This window comes from Parasteatoda tepidariorum, chromosome 12 (genome assembly GCF_982258835.1).
Source record: "Parasteatoda tepidariorum strain Cologne lab strain chromosome 12, Ptep-v5.0, whole genome shotgun sequence".
Taxonomy (NCBI): domain Eukaryota; kingdom Metazoa; phylum Arthropoda; class Arachnida; order Araneae; family Theridiidae; genus Parasteatoda; species Parasteatoda tepidariorum.
Genome location: NC_141766.1, coordinates 32,820,878 through 32,839,982, shown reverse-complemented (window position 1 = coordinate 32,839,982; position 19,105 = coordinate 32,820,878). Strand labels below are relative to the sequence as shown.

The 19,105-nt window shown below is 25.4% G+C and overlaps 1 protein-coding gene across 3 annotated transcripts in view; it reads left to right on the top strand.

Moving 5' to 3' along the window:
• LOC107440916 (fibroblast growth factor receptor-like 1) overlaps nucleotides 1–19,105 on the top strand; it is a 286,439-nt gene that overhangs the window by 154,033 nt on the left and 113,301 nt on the right. Inside the window, exon 1 of one of the 3 annotated variants that reach the window (XM_016054001.4) lies at nucleotides 1,055–1,248. The exons of 1 other annotated variant lie outside the window; for it this stretch is intronic. The gene's annotated coding sequence lies outside the window, so the exon portion shown is untranslated. Of the gene's footprint in view, nucleotides 1–1,054; nucleotides 1,249–19,105 lie in introns of those variants that run through there. One more of the 3 variants, XM_016054002.4, reaches the window with a different exon arrangement.

The following is a 19,105-nucleotide window of genomic DNA, read 5'->3' as shown; positions in this document are numbered from 1 at the left end:
AATATGTGATAAACTTTGGTAAATGTGATTAAATTTGGTAATTTAATCATGATATCTTAGAGCATGGCATAAAAACCGTAATAAATGTTTTTTTTAACCAGAAACATTATAAATTTTTCAAATTATAAGCAAATTTAAAACAAATTATAACTGCACGCTTGGTACGTTGCATGTTAATTACATCTGAAGACTTGAAATTTTCGTCTGCCACAATTATTTTCTTCCCTTTCTCTCAATAAAATCCGAAACGACATAAAAGAGAAAAAGAAGCATTCACAAAATGATTGAGAAAAGAGAAAACGGGGTAATTTTTAAATTTTCTTTTTAACTTTTTATTTAATTGCGTACAAACTGTACTTATTCAATAAGAAAAGTTTTTACATGCTTTTTCAAATTTACACGTAGTTACGTACTGATGTGTTATTTTAACAAAGCAATTAAAAGATTACTTGGTTTTTCTATACTTTTCCTTGAAAAATTTTTTTTCCTATTTCTCTGTAACTGTCCTCTATTGTTACGAAAATAAATTCCTTACCAAATTCTTAAAAAATAAACTAAATAATCAAATCCCTTAATTCCCTCTTAAGAATTTATGCCACAATACTTCAACAATAAAAAAACAACGGCTTTAAATGGATTATAAAATGACAAGACATACTTAAAAAAATTTTTTTTGAACATGGATGGGAGAAAAAAAAAAACATTCTTATACAATTCGGCAATTTTGAAAAACTAAATTCAACAAACATTGTTATCGAATTTAAATTCCAAATTAGAGTTTTATTATTATTTTAAACAAATCAAAACAAAACAAACGACTCCGACACGCGTGGTATTTCACATTTCAATTAAGTTTAGCAAGTCCCGTCTACCACAATTCTTTCCTTACTTCCTTTAATAACATCAAAAACAACAGAAAAGAGATATTTGGTTTGTCACGGAATGAGTGAGAAAAGGGGGGGGGGGGATACGAGCAACCAGGTGGGGAGCTAAGAGTGGGACGTACAAATTAGGGGGGGGGCGTGTGATTCGAATGTAGGAAAAGGGGGCGCGCGAGAGTCACTGGTTCGTCGTTCTACTGAAGGCATTCTCAGATCTGCTTCGGTAGAGTTCGAAGTTAGAGTAGCAACGCGGGATACGATCTCATATCTTCATATTCTCGTGAGTTTGAGATGCGGGCTGTTTGATCTACGGATCGGACATAGCCGATTTGGGAGATCGTTTGCATCACTGTGGTTCACAGAAAAGGTGAGGATACTGTTTTCATGTCCTTGAATTTAGTTTTGTTCTTTAAAATATATTTTCGCTCTTTTTATTGGGTTTGAAATGAGAACATGATCGAATTGTTAGGTTTTGTGTTTTTCTTTCATTTATTATTTTGAATGAAGAATTATTTTATTTTGAATAATTTTTTACTTGGGTAAAATATTGCAATAAAAATGCGGTTGCTGTATGAAACAATAAACTAAACAACATTAAACTTAAAATAATGTTATTTTTAATACTGTAGTTTTTTTCATTGAATTTTTTATTATGTTATTTATTATCTTTTATTGATTATCTTAAATAGGAAAATTTTTTATTTTGAATAATTTTATTGGTTACCTTGCGCAAAATATCGAAATAAAAATTCAGTGATTGTATGAAGCATTAAATTGAACAACATTGAACTAAAGAGTATTAAAAATAATGGTATTTTTAATACTCTCGTTTTTTTTCCCTTGGATTAGACATTTTAGTAGTTTAATATAATTTTTAATTTTGCATTTGTTTTGTTGATTGATAGCATTTTATTAATTATTTAATTTACACTTTAATTTACACTTACAACATTTAGAAAATAAAAAATTTTAATTACAAAATTTTGTAGTCTGAAAGTTTTATATTTTAATAAGTTTTTTTAATTAAAATGCTTAAATATCTGTTCTTATAAACGTTTTATTTAAAAGGTGCAATAAAATACTTTTTTTTCAAAATTAAAGTATTAAGATACTGCAATTCATTATAAATATTAAATATTGTTTGCAATGAAACTATTTTAATAAATTTTCAATAATTATTTTTATAAAATAAATTTTTTTTTGTTTTTAATACCTCTTTGTAAATAGTAAATTTTATATACAATGTTTTAAAATTTTTCAAGCTAATTTACTTTAGTTTAATTAATAATAAAAAATTTAAGTATTTTAAGATCATAATAAATGTCTGAGTTCTTATAAACATAATAAAGTAGTTTGTTGATAAATGAAATTTTAATTTTGTTTTTTCTCAACTGACTCTGGGGCTAATAAACTTAGAATTTTAAATCAATTTAATTTTATTATTTTCCTTAATAATTATTAAAGACTTGGTTTTAATTTTTATTTTAATTTCTCCAAAACATCTATACGTCTGAAGAGTATTTAACAATTTGAAAGATTCGAAGTGCTTCTGAAACATATTTTGAACGTTACTCTTATCATTATATGAAAATCATTACTTTAAAAAAATTTATTAATATTTTGTTCTTCAAACTTTTTTTGCTTTATTTATTTTTTTTTTTTTTACTGTGGAAAATGTTAGTTTTTCAACGTTAAGATGAACAACAATGCTATTTGATTTATAAGAAATATGAAATGCTTTTGAATGTTCTTGGAGAAATTAAATGAATATACGACAATTGATAAACTCTTTCAGGCACTCAGTGGGTTTAAAATGCTTCAACAGTTTCAGAAAGACTTGAGAAGAAATCATTTATAACTTAAAAATAATAAAACTTCTGCAGAAACCAACGTGTAAATAAGTTTAAAATAAAAATAGAAATAAAGTCTTAATAAGAAGAAAAAATTAAACAAAAGCTTCATAATATTACTTTTGAACTAAGTATTTAGATTGACTCTTAAACAAAAATATTTTTTCCATAAATTTTTTTCGAGCTTTGACTTGTAAAAATTCTTCAACTCAATCTCTCGCAATATAAGCATGAGGCAATTTGCACTATGCTTTGTTCGACTTCCGAGGCTTTTAAAATAAAACGTGCTTGGAATATTCTGATTTTTAGAGTATTCGATAACTTGAATACTCTTTTAACGGAGGAAAGGGTCAATTTTATTGTTTATATTTTTTTAACCTGAAACGATTATTATTATTTTATATAAAATTTGAAAGAAAAAATATTCTATTCCAATTTTTATATAGTAAAATAAATTAATCACTAATATTTAAGATTATGCATCCTTTGTCATTTTGTATTAAAAATATACAAATATACTTGATATATACTTGAAATCCCGTTTATGTTTTTATTATTTGTTCCAAAAAAATTTATTCATCCATACAATCGTCTTTATAATATAACTAAAATCATATATATATTAATATGCGGAAAAAAATAGTCAATTCACATGAATTTATAATCTTTTTTTATAGGATCACTAAAATCATACTTATATTTCGTTATATTTATTCCAGAAAATAGTTCATTCTCATTGGTTTATACAGACTTCCTTATATTATCACTAATCATTTAAATTTTCTAGATATTAAAATAAAACAGAGGGAGACTTTGGTGTTTTTACGCAAAGTAATATAACGACGTTGAATATCTAAAGTATTATAGCTCCTTTCAAGTATTATATATTCGAATAGAATGAAAATTTAGAATAATTAAATTTAAAAAAATTCCCTATTTCAAAATTACATTATAGTTACTATATACGTTTAAAGCATTTATGTACCAGCAGTGTACAATTCTGATTAACTTTAAATAACACCAGTGTATAACATTGACTTCAATGTCTTTAAATAGCATCAGTGACTTAAAATAACTTTAACTTTACTTTTCTTAACTTTAACTTTAGTGTATAACTTGATATAACATCAGTGTATAACTTAATATAACATCAGTGCATAACATTAACTTCAGTGTATAACATTAGCATCAGTGCATAACATCAATATCAGTGCATAACATTATCATCAGTCTATAAAACTATTATCAGTGTCTTTAAATAGCATCAGTGTCTTTAAATAGCATCAGTGTCTTTAAATAGCATCAGTGTCTTGAAATAACATTAGTGTCCTTAAATAACATCACGGAAGTTCAACTTTATCAGTGTGCACATTGAAATAATATAAGCACATTATTGGTATATTCTCAGCATATATGGTATTATACTGAAGTTTTGTTTTAAACAGATATGATGATAAAATATTTATATAATGGAAACTCAAATGAATCTAATCATTATTAAAGGATACAGCAAAGCAGAAGTTTACTTTAAGAATACTTAAGGTAAATATTAAATATATATTTCAAGAGTTAAGTGTTTGTACTTCTTTTTTTTTCGTACAAATAGTAGGTACTCCTAATATTTGATATTTTTATTTTTTCTTGGTATAATGAATCTTTAAAGCTTTTAAATCGTAAGCTTTTTTTACTCCGGTTGAATTCCATTTATTTGGAAAGGGTAGATGCATTCCCAAGTGTAAAAACTCACCAGCACATTATTTATTTTATGGATTTCTTTTTCTTGAAATTCAACACCAGAAAATTGTTTCCTTTTTGTGCTTCATTACACAAAAGATATCAATTTTAAAAGAAAACCAAGCCGCGAAACGTAAAAGTAGTAAATAAGAGTTTTTATTTTTTTGATTTATCAGAAGTAAGCTTTTATTAAATAATCATTGAATAAAATCAACTTTGCTTTAAAATCTTGATTTTTTTTAAAAACTCTTTTATGATATTTAATAGTAAATAAGAATGAAAATATAAATACTATGAAGTTTAAACTAAGTAAATTAAAAACATAAAGTTAGATACATTGTAATATTTAATTCATTTTTATTCCAACTAAAAGAAAACAAAAATTGGTTTTATACTTTAAAAAATTAAATAAAATTATATATAAAATTTTTTTATTGGATACAATTAAGATATTTATATAAATTAAATAATTAAAAATAAAATTGTTTTATTAGTTTAGTTGAAATTGAAATACAATGTTTATAAACCAATAACATTAGTTAAAAACATCATACATAATATAACATTTAGTATACGTAATTTGATTATGTACATATGCATTGATCAAACAAAAGTTTTCCTTCAAAGAATATAACTAATAAAAGAAATTATAAACATAAATCAATATTGAACAAATACTATAAAACAGATTTAATTCCATAGAAGCTTCTCTTTGTCGTTTATCAGTTGGTTTCCTTTCCTTGCTTACTTTGTTTTTCATTCTTTACATTTATCTTTACAAATGCTTTTTTTTTTTTTAATTTATAAGATTTTTAAAAAAAGAGAAGAAAGCTCTCTAGTTCTTTTTTACTTTTCTTTTCATTCAGAAAAAAATATTCGAGAATAGTTTTTTTTTTTTTTTTTTTTTTTAACATCTCGATCTTTTGCGTAAGGTAAACAGTTATTTTTAACCATAAAATTAATTGAGAATTAATGTCGAATGAGTTTTGTTTTCATAGTAAATAGTTTTAAATCTTCGAAGTTTTAGAAATTATTGTCTATTATAAATGTTGTATTTTTGAATTAAATTAATTTAAAACCAAAGTGAGGTGAAAATAACTAAAAATAGTAGATGCGAGATGAAAACCAGATACCATGTACATAAACATTGGAAAGCTAATACTTTTCCTTGAAATTGTTAGATAATATTATTATATCTGCATACAAGGTGTGCTAATAGAAAATGTTACAATCCTTCTCAAAAATGAGATAACCTTCCAAAATTGAATTCACACTTCAATATTTAAGGACGAAAAAAAAAAACACCATGAAAATCAGAATTATAATAAAAATCATTTAGAATAAATGGGAATTTAAAACTATTTTATTTCATTACCCATGCCGCACTGCCGCTGGTAGTCAGTTCATATAGGGTGAGTCACATTCATGCATCATACAAGACAGGGAAAATACAGTAATAGAGACAACCATGCCCTGAGCGGGATTCAAACCCATAACTATTGGCTTCGCAGTCAGATACATTGACCTCTCGGTTACCTGTTAGGAATATAAAACTATCAAAACCCAGGTTTTTTGTGGCAGAAAACAGGAAGGCTTTCCTTTTTAGAACCTCCCCTTATTTTCATACGGCAAATAAACATTTTTAAGTGATTTTAATACCACATTAGCTCAGATTGGCCTCAATAATGATTTCTCAAACTTTGACAATGTTTTCGTGTAAATTTGACGATCCTAACAAATAAGTTTTTAAAGCTTTATTTTTTCAAAGGAAGAGTCCTCTGCGATCAACTCCTAATATTTTTTTCTCATGCCCGCAAGGGGAATGACTTTTTGCCAGACAGCCATCTGAAGGGCAGATTTGTTTGCCACTTTATTAGGTGACCACCATATTAGGTGCTGACCACCGTATAAGGTGGACCAAAGCTGCTCCCACAGTAGGGGCAGATAGTACAGAGAATGAAGGAGTATGCATGCCCTGCCCGGGATTCAAACCCAGAACCTTTCTGGTGTAAGGTCAGTTCCCTGACCCCTACATAGGCCGGTAGGCTCAATTCCTAATATGTTTCTTAATTTTTTTATTTTTTTTTATTGAAAAATATGAAGTTTGAAAAGTTGACACAATGTGAGTTGCAAATTGATATTTAAACGATAAAGAAGTAAAATCGCCTTCGAACTACTAGTGAGGAGGATGAAATAAGAAGCGCCAAAACCTGTTTGGTTACCTGATGAAAATTCGAAGAGTATCCAATCACCACTTTTTTACCCCCACCCCCCATGTTTCCGCCAGAAACCCCACAGTTGAGAAGGTTTCTGAAAATACATTTTATAGTTGGTAATTACGGAACATCCTGTATAAAAAACGGTGAAGAGTATTTTTTTTAATTTTGTGATTTAAAAAGATTTTCCTAAAAGAATCATAAAATAAGAATTAAATAAATGTTATCAAGCTCATAATCGAAATGCCTTGTTTCAGAAATTTATTAGAATACTTTAGTGCTTTTGTGAATAATAAAAAATCTGATTTAATAAGACTATTGACATATTTTGGTTTCTATAAAAGCAAGTATTTAATATCATATTTAAGTAAGTCTTTATTGATACCTAGTAAAAAGAAACGTTTATAATAAATTACATTGTACTAAAATTAATTTGAAAGTTGCATATTGTCCTATTTGATCAAAAGTGAAATTTATGAACTTAATTATTTGGTCAAAGAAAATGTTTTATTATTAATTCAGTTTTAATTGTTTTAGTTTTTAAAGTAATAATGAAAAATTCGAACTGAAAAATATAATTTAATTTTAAGTATAACTAAATGGGATTAAAAAATTTTTATTTCGTATTGCAATTAAATGCGATGCTATTGCGTGAAAAATATTTTAGTAAATTTTGCTTATCATAAAATTTTGAAAACTTAAGGTAAAATGTTTGAAAACTATATAAACTATTCAAACATTTTTTATAAACAATTTCGGTAAAACGATGAAAAAGACTTTCTTTTTTTATGCAATTCTTTTATCTTTAAAAAAATCTATTTTGTAGTGTTTCTAGTCTTATTCTCTGAGCAACTCTTTACATTAATGCAAAGTTGAATAAAAATTTCCTGCCAGAAAATGTCATTACCACAGAATCCTATCTTTCCTTCCTACGAAATTCCCTTTTTTTCCTACTAGTTTTGCTATCAGATGAATTTCAATTTATCGATTTTCATAAACAGTTTTCTTTGCTTTGGCTATTCTTAAATTAAAAATAATGCATTTAGAAGAGAAAAAAAAAGGGTTTACTTAAATAACTTTTTTTTTATTTTGTGTATTTTTGAAAGGTATCTTTTTTTTGTACTTCTATTTTTTTTATCCCGTTTTTCTTTAAGTTTTATATTCTACGTGAAGTTTAAAATTGGAAATATGCTCTCAAATTTATGAGATTAGCTTTATTTAATTTTTTAAAATGCGATTTTGAATATTAACTTGCTGGAAGCCAATAAATAGCTTTTCTGAGAGCAATGTGTATTAAATTTGTATTTAGTTGAATCATTTTGTTGATATTTTTTAAAGTCATTATAATATAAATATTTGAAAGAGATAAGTTAGGATTTTAATAATTGTTAATTAATTCTTCGATTATCAGTTTATCTTCAGCTATAACAAATAATTTCTAAAATTATTAAAAGCAAGAATTTTCAAAATTTCAGTCATATAGTACGATAAATTAATTAGACTTTTCATCAAATTTTTTTTCTATGTCCATTCGATTGATAATTGTCATTCAGAGATATCAGTATTGCAGATTAGTTCCCCTCTTTCAGGGGCATCATATTAAGTGGACAAACGCTGCTTATATAGTAAGGACAAATAGTACAGAGAATGAGAGAGTATCCATGCCTTGTCCAGGATTCGAACCCAGGACCTTTCTTACACGAGGTCAGCTCCCTGACCATTACACAGTTCGGTTAGAAATTAGTGGGATGTAATAAGTAATAAAATTATTAATTTTCAATATTTACTAGTAGGAATAATTAGATATAAAACAGCCCCCTTTCAATAAAATTGCTCAGATTTATTATTTTATAACATTGGAGGATCAAAAAAATAAAAAAAATTATGTCCACAACCTTGCAATAAGATTCAATCGTTCCAAAAAAATCAGTTCTACACTTTATCCCTAATTCTTTAACAATTAGTAGCGGTTCGAATTTGAAATAAATAAGTTTCAATATTTAAAACGTTAAATTTTAATGAGTTTTGATTTTGGCATCAGATTTTAACATACAAAGATGCAAACTTTATCTCTTGAGGCTTGAAGATGTAATAATTAATTAGTTATTAGTGTCGATTACTAAACTACCAAATCATACACAAAAATTTACTTTTTCTCAAAGAGCATGTAATACTTAGTGACGATTATTAACTAAGTTACCAAACCATTCTAAAAAGCATTATGATTACCATTTCTCGACTTTCAGAATATTAGAGGTAGCTTAGATCTAAAATTTAAAAAAATTAAATGTTCTAAATGCAGCGAAAGCATTGCATTTTCGGAAACAATTGCGATGCTTAAAATAGATTAAATATTAATATATAGTAATTTTTTGAAAGTAAAATTTTATGCAAAAAAATAATAACTTAAAATAATTACGTTTTAACTATAATTGTCTTTTATATTTCTTAAAAAAATTTATCAAAAGGAATATCTATGTCACTTATAATGAACAGGCAAAATCAGCGATTGCTGCACATTGTTGCTGCACATTGCACAAAAATTAAATTTCGACTATGACAAAATTATTTTCACCACGGTCACATCAACTTATCGTGATGTCCTGGAATCCTGTTTTATTCATATGAATGCTGATTCCCTTGCTAACGCATTAGTTCTTCACCACCTCTCCATATCGAGTAGAAATGCATATTACCCTGATTTGCCCCTCTCGTCTACCGTAGTTTTTCTTGTTCTGTTTTATTTCTTTTCTCTCGACTGTTGCGGCTTTTTTCTAGCTCTCTTTCTCTCCTTTATTTTTCCATTTTTCATTAGCAACTTCACGTTTTATACTTCAAATTACTTTTATTTCTTCGCATTTGCGTCCGACAAGACTTGAAAATGAGTGTCTGTTTTTGAGAGCTTGAAACATGTCGGCTACTATTTCCAATTCTTATATTTTAGAAGAGAATGAAGTTTTTAATTAAGTAATATCTTATTGTTTCAGTTTCTTGGGATTAATTTTTTTTAAAAATAGGAATATTTATTGTTGCATAACGCAATTTAAAACTTGATGAAAAATGCTAAAATATTCAGTCAGTTCAAATTTTTAACAACTCAGAAAATATCTAGTTCACTTTTTTTTTTTTTTTTTTGAAAATTGAATATTGTGAAATGTTAGCCAACAGGGTAAGAAAAATTTATGAGCCTCAATAATTCAAACTTTCAAAATTTTGTTTACTAAAATGAAATAATAATTGCTTAAATTAAAACTGCTTATTTTTTTTTTTTTTTTTGCAGGATATTGTCTTTGTGTGCATAGTTTTTATAAATTGTATGTAAAACTCTTAAATCCCAAGAAAACTTATATATCTATATAATTAAGATATATAGTTATAGAGATATAGAAAAAAACGAAAAAAAAGTAAATAATTCCAGATTTTTTATAGGTCTAAAAACTACTAGGGCCATATTTTCTAAAATTGAAGCTATATTTAAGCAAGGTTCTTAGACTTTAAAATTATAATTAAGAAAAATTGGCACCTGTTTAATTAAATTACTTACCTAAATATTTTCCCTTACTAATTTGCGTATGCGACTTTCTAAAAATGATAAAGATCACAACGAAGCAAATAAAAATCAGATTATCATCAAAAAAGTAACGTTTCTTTGATGTTTCCTGTGTATCGCATTTAAAAATGAAATATTAGATGATATATGCAATTTAAATGCAAATAAAAGTTAAGTTTTCTTAATTCAGTATAAAATTAGTATTAACTATGTATATTTAAATACATTAGAGAATACAAAAAAAGTAAAAATTTCGAAAATGTATGAAATCTTCCAACATTGAATTTTTCTAAAGCGTTTTGCGAAAAATATTGTTTTTATTAACATATGCTTTAGTTGGCTAAATAAATATGAAGTGGATGTTTAATTTTTATTATTTTTCATGATTCATTACTGTTTATTATGATTTTATTTGCTATCTATTTTCATTAAATAAAATTTTAACAACGTGAGAATCTAAAAAAAAAGAATTAAAATACTTTTAAATTCAATTATCCAATCCAAATTAATATTTCTGTAGTATAAACCATATAAAAACATTTTTTCTAAAGTTATTTAATTTCCAATAACAAAAATCTTATGACATTTATCATAAAATGAAAAAAAATTATGTCTAATAGAAAAAAAGGCAAATTTTACCAATCTCAGATGTTGTTTTATAATTAAATAATTTTTCCTATTTACTTGCAAGCTTACTTTTTAAATAATCTTAACTTAGATCGAAAATGTTCGTAAAAATTATAATTCCCCTAGTTTAAGTACATTTTAAATCACGTAATTAAATATTTATCTTTTGATAGTTAGTTTCATTATTTATTTTTAATTTATTCAATAATTTAGTTTCAATTTTTCCAATAAAATTCTTACATAACTCATAAAATTTTAGTTCTCAAACTTTGAAAGAATTATGTAGTTGACAGAATATTGATTGATTCGCTTTTACTCGATAAGTTTTATAAAAAAAAAACTCCCCATTATTTCAAGAATCTTTTAATTAAACATCATATTTCGTCTCATCAACCTCGGTCATTATTCATAGCATCAAACTAAATTTATTTAAGTCAGTAATTTTCTGAGGTATCATATTATAAAACGAAAAGTTCATTAAATATTAAATTCCGATTAAAAACTCACTAAATTAATATGACAGCTTTTCATGTCAGGTTAATTTTTAAATTTAATTATTTAATTTTTAAAAATAGAAGTATTTTTAAGGATAATCAGATTACATTCAATGAAAGCAGTTAATTAAATAAACCTTATGGCACAAATGATAGACGAAATCCATTATTTTAAAAAATAGAGAAATGTTGAGGATTTTCCTAATTTTTTCCAGAAAACGTAGAAACATCCGCAAGATTTAGAAACATCTTCAACTACTATTAAAGAATTCCAATTACAGTTTTGAAATGTGCCATTATTGTAAGGTCTATGACAAAGACTGTGTCGCCATCTGTGCTTTAGAGATCAAACTAATCTATAACGGCTAGTCTAATTAACTGAATTAATCGATTAAAGATCGTAATCGAATTAACTAAATTAATCTATTAGAGTTTTTAAAAATACATAATTTAAGTCCCGCAAAAAACTAGTGCTTTGAAACATAAAAAGGATATATATATATATATATATATATATATATATATATATATATATATATATATATATATATATATATAATAAAATTGTATTTGGTTTCATTTCAATTTGGTTGCAAGTAACAAAATCTGGATCACGTTCAATTAGTGAAGATATAACTTAATACTACACTTATACACATTCACCGAGAGTTAAACCTTGAAGAACAACAAGCGAAGTGTAGTTTTCATAAAAATGAAGGCTCTGCCGCGCCCCTATTACCGTTATTTATTATTTTTATTCTAATTTTATAAATAGTTTTGATCAATACTTAATAATCACCTAAAAGTTTTCAACCAGTTTTTTTTAATGATTTCTTTAAAAAATAATCTTTTTAGATTGCTTTGAAATTATTCATATTAAAGTTTTAGTCAGTTCATATTATAATTCCTAATGTATAATTTTGTAGAAAAACATGTTCAGTATCATTATATTTCTAACGCAAATCCTAATATAATCCTACAATTCCTAATGTATAATTTTGTAGAAAAGCATGTTCAGTATCATTATATTTCTAACGCAAATCGAGCCCTGATTCCAACTGACAAAATTAGATCACGTTTAACTAGTGCAGATATAACTTAATACTTCACTTAGACACATTTACTGAGATTTGAATCTTGATGAACAACAAACGAACTTTCATAAAAATGAAGGCTCTATCGAGCTTCATTAAAATTATTTATAATTTTTATTTTGATTTTATAAATGCTTTTGATCAATGCTTAATAATCACCTGAAAGTTTTCATCCTTTTTTTAACAATTATTTCGTTTGAAAATAATCTTTTTAAGTTACTTAAAAATTCGTCATATTAAAGTCGCAGTCAGTTGATATTATAATTCCTAATGTATAATTTTTAGAAAAACATATTCAGTATCATTATGTTTCTCCTGCAAATCGAGCCCACTGACAAAAATAGATCAAATACTTTAAAATCAGGTTTTGCTAATAATAGCCCGTAGTTTTAACATACTAAATATGCATTAGTTATTTCATTCTTTTCATTTCTCTGACTGAATAACAACAAAAGATCAAATGCATGACAGAAAGTACCATTATTTGCTTGAGTTTGTACAACTACTAATGATTATTTCAACGCCTGAATTCCCTTATCCTCGTTTATTCTTATTTAATCAGGTTTGAAAGCTTAAACATTAAAAATAACAACCATAATCTCAAATAGGAGGTTTTCAAATGCTTGTTAGGGTCTTAACCTAACACATGTGAAGAAGCAGCCAAATAATATCGAGACACAAACATATTGATTAAATTCTTATTACCTTATTGCTATATTTACCTTGCATGGAATGGAAAAGCTTTGTTATGGTAAAAGAAACAATAGCCGAGGCGTGACAGATCATTTGCTCGTTCGATTTCATGTTAGGAAGAAACAAATTCTCGTTTCTTCGTCAACTTTAATCCCTACTGTAATTTTTTTGGGGAGGAGAAGAATTAGAAGGAGATTACTGGTCTTTTCGTTCAAAAATTATGCAAATTATTTCACGAGTTTTCTTCAAAGTTTTGAAATACGGCTTAGTACTTCGAATTTTGAATTTACTACATTATATTTTGCTGTGCATTTTTAAAGAGAATTTGAGATGAATATTTTTAGTTTTTAAATTGAAGATTTAAAATAAGCTGTTATTTTCGAATTGACAGATTAGCTCGCTATGGAATATTTGAGTTGCAAATTACTTGCACAAAGTAGCAAAAATCAGCGAAATATTACAGTTTTTAAGAAACTATTTAAAGTTCATATTTCGAACAGGAATTATTGATAATTTAATATAAAATAGTTCCAAAGAAGTACTGAATTACTGTTTATTCAAAAATATTGTAACTTTGAAAATCAAACAAGCTCTAGTTGCAAATTGAATTTAAAAATATAATAATAAATGTATTTTGAAATATATCAAAAAAAGAAAAAAATAAACTTGATTTAATTTGTATTAAAATTTTAATTATTAATTATAACTTTTTTTTTAAATCTTCGTTTTCAAATTTAAGATGTGAGTAAAATTTCAGTTGCTGATGATTAAAACTATCAGCTTTATTCAGAAGAGCACCAACATATTTTAATCAAATCTGTAAACAGTATCGAAGAAACTCATTAAAATTTGTTATAAGAAATAATGGAGAAAGAAATACAGATAATCGGTTTAAAAAAATTTTAATCTTAGTTATTTTTCTTTTAAATTTAAACAATTATTTTAAAAACTCGATACAAGCGTGTATAAAGTACTTAAAATAAAATCAGTTCTGATCAAAAATATTAATATTTTCCATATAACTTTAGATTTAATTACAAACTTTAATAGGGAATATATATGAATAGAAAGTGAGAAACAATGAGTTTATTGTAAACGTTGACCTATTTTGTTACAACACCACGATAATTTAGGACTAATTGGCACTGTTAAGTAAGTAAGGCATAAAACAAAATTTCTGTATAGGCATTTATTTTACTAGAAAACCTTTATTTTATATTTTGCAAGTAAAAAGCATTCTCTTAATTAAAAAAAAGGAGAAACAGATAGCAGAAAGTCTTCACGCAGAAAAACAATTCTGCTTAAATTTCCGTATTGTAATGAAATTTATGGTTAAAAGAAATTCTGACAATAAAAACCAAAATATACGGTATTAAAACCATTTATTAAGTAATTTTTCCGCTCATATAAATACGGTTTCACTGTAAATTCTGGGTTTCAAAAGTCAAATTCTTATTTTTGTAAAAACAACAAAACTGAAAAATAATTTAACCGAATAATGGTTTTTATGCCATATTCTTAGGTATCACGTTAAAACTACTCAATTTTACCTCATTTACCAATTTTATTGTTAATTTTACCAAAATCAATATCTAAGCCTCTCGGTAAAAATTACTTAACTCTTTGGGGTTCCTATAGAGCCAGAAACACGGTAAATTATGCCATATTCTAGTAGTTTTGATCATACTTTTTTTCTAAGTGTTGTAAAAATTTCTGAATAAGTCTTGAAACTCCATTAGTTGTAAATAGAACATTTGACAAAAACTGCCCAAACTGAACCTCATTTGTGTTTGAGAAACCATATGCTTTGAATTAAGAGGGATTGTTCAGTATGTTCAAACAAAAAAATTAAAGGCGAAAGACACCAAACTAATTATTTTTGCGACACATGTTCAACCAAGGCTTCATATTGGAGACTGCTTTAAAAGATACCATAGGCTGGAGAACTGTAAAATATAATTTTTACATAAAATTAAAACATATTATTGAGTCACATATTTTTGAAATTTAAAAAAGAATTAATAATTTTTTATTTTTCTTCATTATCTTGCATATTATATATTACTGTTCGTTCAACGAAAAGTAATTCTAACAAGCATAACACCCATGTATAAAGCTGGAGATTATACCTTTTTATAGGTCTCTTTAAAAAGGTAGATCCCACATTTCCAAAAAAGGGAAAACATTGTAATACTAAATCCTTAGCATAGTCACAAACCTATGTCATAATTATTTAGAGCTCTCAAATGCATTAATCAGTATCTGTACTTTAATAAACGTTCTGAGAAATATGAAATTTTTGGTTTACTTTTCAAGTCTACACAAAATAAATTGGTATAAATGTTGTTAAAACCAACCCATTTCAAGTTAAATATATCCAAACAAAATCCATGCAAGTAAGTAGCTGAAACTTAAAGCTTTCTTGAATCTGAATTTTGAATCTGAAACATATTTAAAAATTTAATTTGTTACATTTTTTCAAAACAGTCTATCTTTGCAGCGAAAATAAAAAGGGCTTCTGTCTTAAAAGCATTATTGAATAATGAATTAACTCACGCGAATAATCAATATACTTCAAAATTCATAAGCAAAAAAAGAGTAAACGAAAAAAGAAATTCGTAAACTGAATTAATTTCAAAACATCGCACTGAGGATTTGGCTCAGTAAAAATTAATTACGTTAAATGTTAGATAAATTAGAAAGAAGCACAAACATTTTTCAAAAGGAATTGTTTTTATTCTTTGAAAAAAAACTGCAATATTCTTTCTTATTAAATGATTGAAATAATTTGATTTCACGATTTAAAAAAAACTTATTTTTTCTAAAGTAGTTTTTTTAGGTTTAATAAAAAAGATACTTTGTTTTAAAAAATCTTAAGTTTAGATTAAACACCGAATAGTAATGATATTCGCATAAGTATTTTTTCATAAATGATCCCATGTGAATTAAGTGTGACAATATTTTTTTCTGTAAAAACAAATAATTTTAACAGCGAATTTCGTAAAAGAATCATTTATTTTAATTTGTTTTTTATAAAAATAAAACTAAAATACCATTTATTTCGCTATATAATTTTATCTCGATATCATTTTTAATTTAATTTATCAACCATAAGAACCAGCAGCGTAATTACAAAAACACTTATGTTTTTATGCCATATATCTTTTTTAGTAAAACTAAAAAAGTTTTTGAAAAAAAAAGATTCTTAATTATAAATTCTTTTTAGATTTTATGAATAGTTTTACAGTGGAAATTCAATTAAAAATAGTTACTGTGCTTTTCAAATAGATTTATTTTTAATTCCTAGCAAAATAATAAAAATTCAAATTTCATATTTTTTCTCTTAATCTTTTTTTTATATACATCTTTATCTCTTTTCGATTAAAATGTTTCATCAGCGTATTTTTCAAAAAAAATAATTTTGCAAATTAAAAATTTCAAAACTTTGCATAAGCTGATTAACTAGCAAAATTGAATTTTCTACATCTTTTTATCTAAACATATGTCTTATTAAAAAGAAATAATTTACTTAAAAAAGATTTCAAAAGAACAAAAATTAATAATACAATCTCAAACTGCTTACTATGAATCACTTTCACCTGTAAAATAAAGTATGTCCAAAATTTCAGGAATATGGTAAAATTTACCGGGTTTTTATCTCCATGGGTAACACCAAAAATAACACGGTAGATTTAATCTAAACGCTTTGGCAATGAATTTGGTATAATTAACAATGAAATATGGCTTTATAACATGTGATAAAATTTGGTAGTTTTATCATGATACCTTAGTGCATGTCATAAAAACCATTTATTCAGTTAGATTTTTATTTTGTATTATATTTTCTTACAAAATGTTTGGTAATATGAACTATCATTTCGAAAATCAGAATTTCCATTAAACTCTTACTATATGAACTGAAAAATTACCAAATGAATGGTTCAATAGATAATAAATGAATGGTTTATTATCTGAATTATAAAATGTCATAACCTTATGTACTATAATTTTACCAGATTTTTTTTCTCCATGCATAAAAAACAGTTTAAGCATGATTTCGTTGCATTTTAAAAGAAAAGTATTTATTTAGAATAATTCATTAAATATGTTAATTAGTTGCTAATGATGCTAATACTTTTGTGAATGTTTATGATATAACGAGACTCTTTTTTAAACTCGTATTAGTGTGATCTTCTTAAATTCTTTACACTTAAAGAAAATAAATTGTTTTCTAAAAAAATATATTTGCATTATTTTCATACATCTTTTTATCTAGGGTATAAGTATAGTAATTAAAATATTTGCTTGTGTGAAATAAGGTAAATTATATTTGTCGGCTCAACTGATACAACAAACTTAAATTTTTTTATTATAGATATAATCCAGACATGATATATTCGTTTTGTAAAAAATAAATTAACGATAAAATAATATATTTAACACCTTTCATTTTTTATGCTACATAAATATACTTGAGATGTATGTCCGAAATATTTCATGTCCTTAACCCACCTCCTCAGAGACGCATTCTTTTTTTTTAAGTCGTATTAATACTTCTAGTTTCGAGTATCTTTCTTCAACAACATCTTATCTTTTAATTAAGAACAAAACTTTTCTTTTTCCCCACAAGAGACAGTTCTGTTCAAGGAACGTGTACAGAAGAAAAGTAATGTCAACAATAATTCTTTGCGAAAACGAACGACCCTTTTTTTTCTGAAAGAAAGTTTCGGAATTATTATGGCGATGACATCATAGTTTTTATCATGGGCATTTGAACAGTTCATATTCTTCTCACCATCGAATCCATCATTGTTTTTTCTCACTTTCATTAATTGTAAAAGTTTTCACTGAATGAAAAATTATTTGACTTAAGTTCTGAAATGTTAGTTTGTAATCTCATATTTTAATCTCACTTTTGATGCTAATTGAAGTTAATAAATAAATGCATTAAAATCCTTTATTTTATTAAGTAAAAGTTTACATCGAGGTCCAGTATTATAATTATATTTCTATTAAAAAAGCATAATTCTAGTAATCAAACCAAAATATACAGAATTTAAACGGTATTAAACTGTAAATTTCGACCTAAAATTCTGTTTTTTTTTTTTTTTTTTTAATTATAGTTCTTTTAACCATACACTTAGTAAAAAAATACAATTACCAAATAAATGTAATTATGTATCAAATGCAAATAACCACATAAATTATTTTTAAGTTGTGCTCTAAGAATTAAATATCATGATTAGGTAACCGAATTTACAAAATTTTATTACATATTATAAAACTATATTTCATTGTTAATTTTGCCAAAATTATTGCTAAAGTACTTTGGTAAAAATTATATATTTTTGGTAAAAAAATTATTATGGTAATAAAACAAACTATACCGTGTTTAAGCCATTAATTAAGTAATATTTTAGTTCATATGGTAACGGTTAACCGGAATCTAGTTCTTAGTATCATGCATTTAGCCAAAAATACAAAACGGAAATGTAAATTTCACCAAATAAATGGTTTCTGTGCTCTACTCAAAGATAAGTAATAAAGTTAGCAAGTTTTATTACATATAATAAAACCATATTTTTTTGTTAATTTTATCAAAAATATTACTAAAGCACTTACATAAAAATTTCCGAGTTTTCCTCCTTCCCCACAGAGCCGGAGAAAGGGTAAATTTTACCATATTCTGACATACATAATTCCTCAGTGTAAATTTAATAAGTAATAGTATATCTTTATTAGAAAGAATAAATTTTTCCCTTTCAATAAAAAAATAAACTTAAAATACATTACTTTTGAGTTCAATTTTCACTATAGCATTTTAAGCGCTTATTAAATAAGCATAATTGAATTTAAAGAAATTACGGAAATATAAAAATTCCCTAAGTAGTAATTTTTACCGGAAAAAATTCCCATTTTTTATTCTTCAACTTCTGTTAGGCATTTAGTTTGATGAGTACTCAACC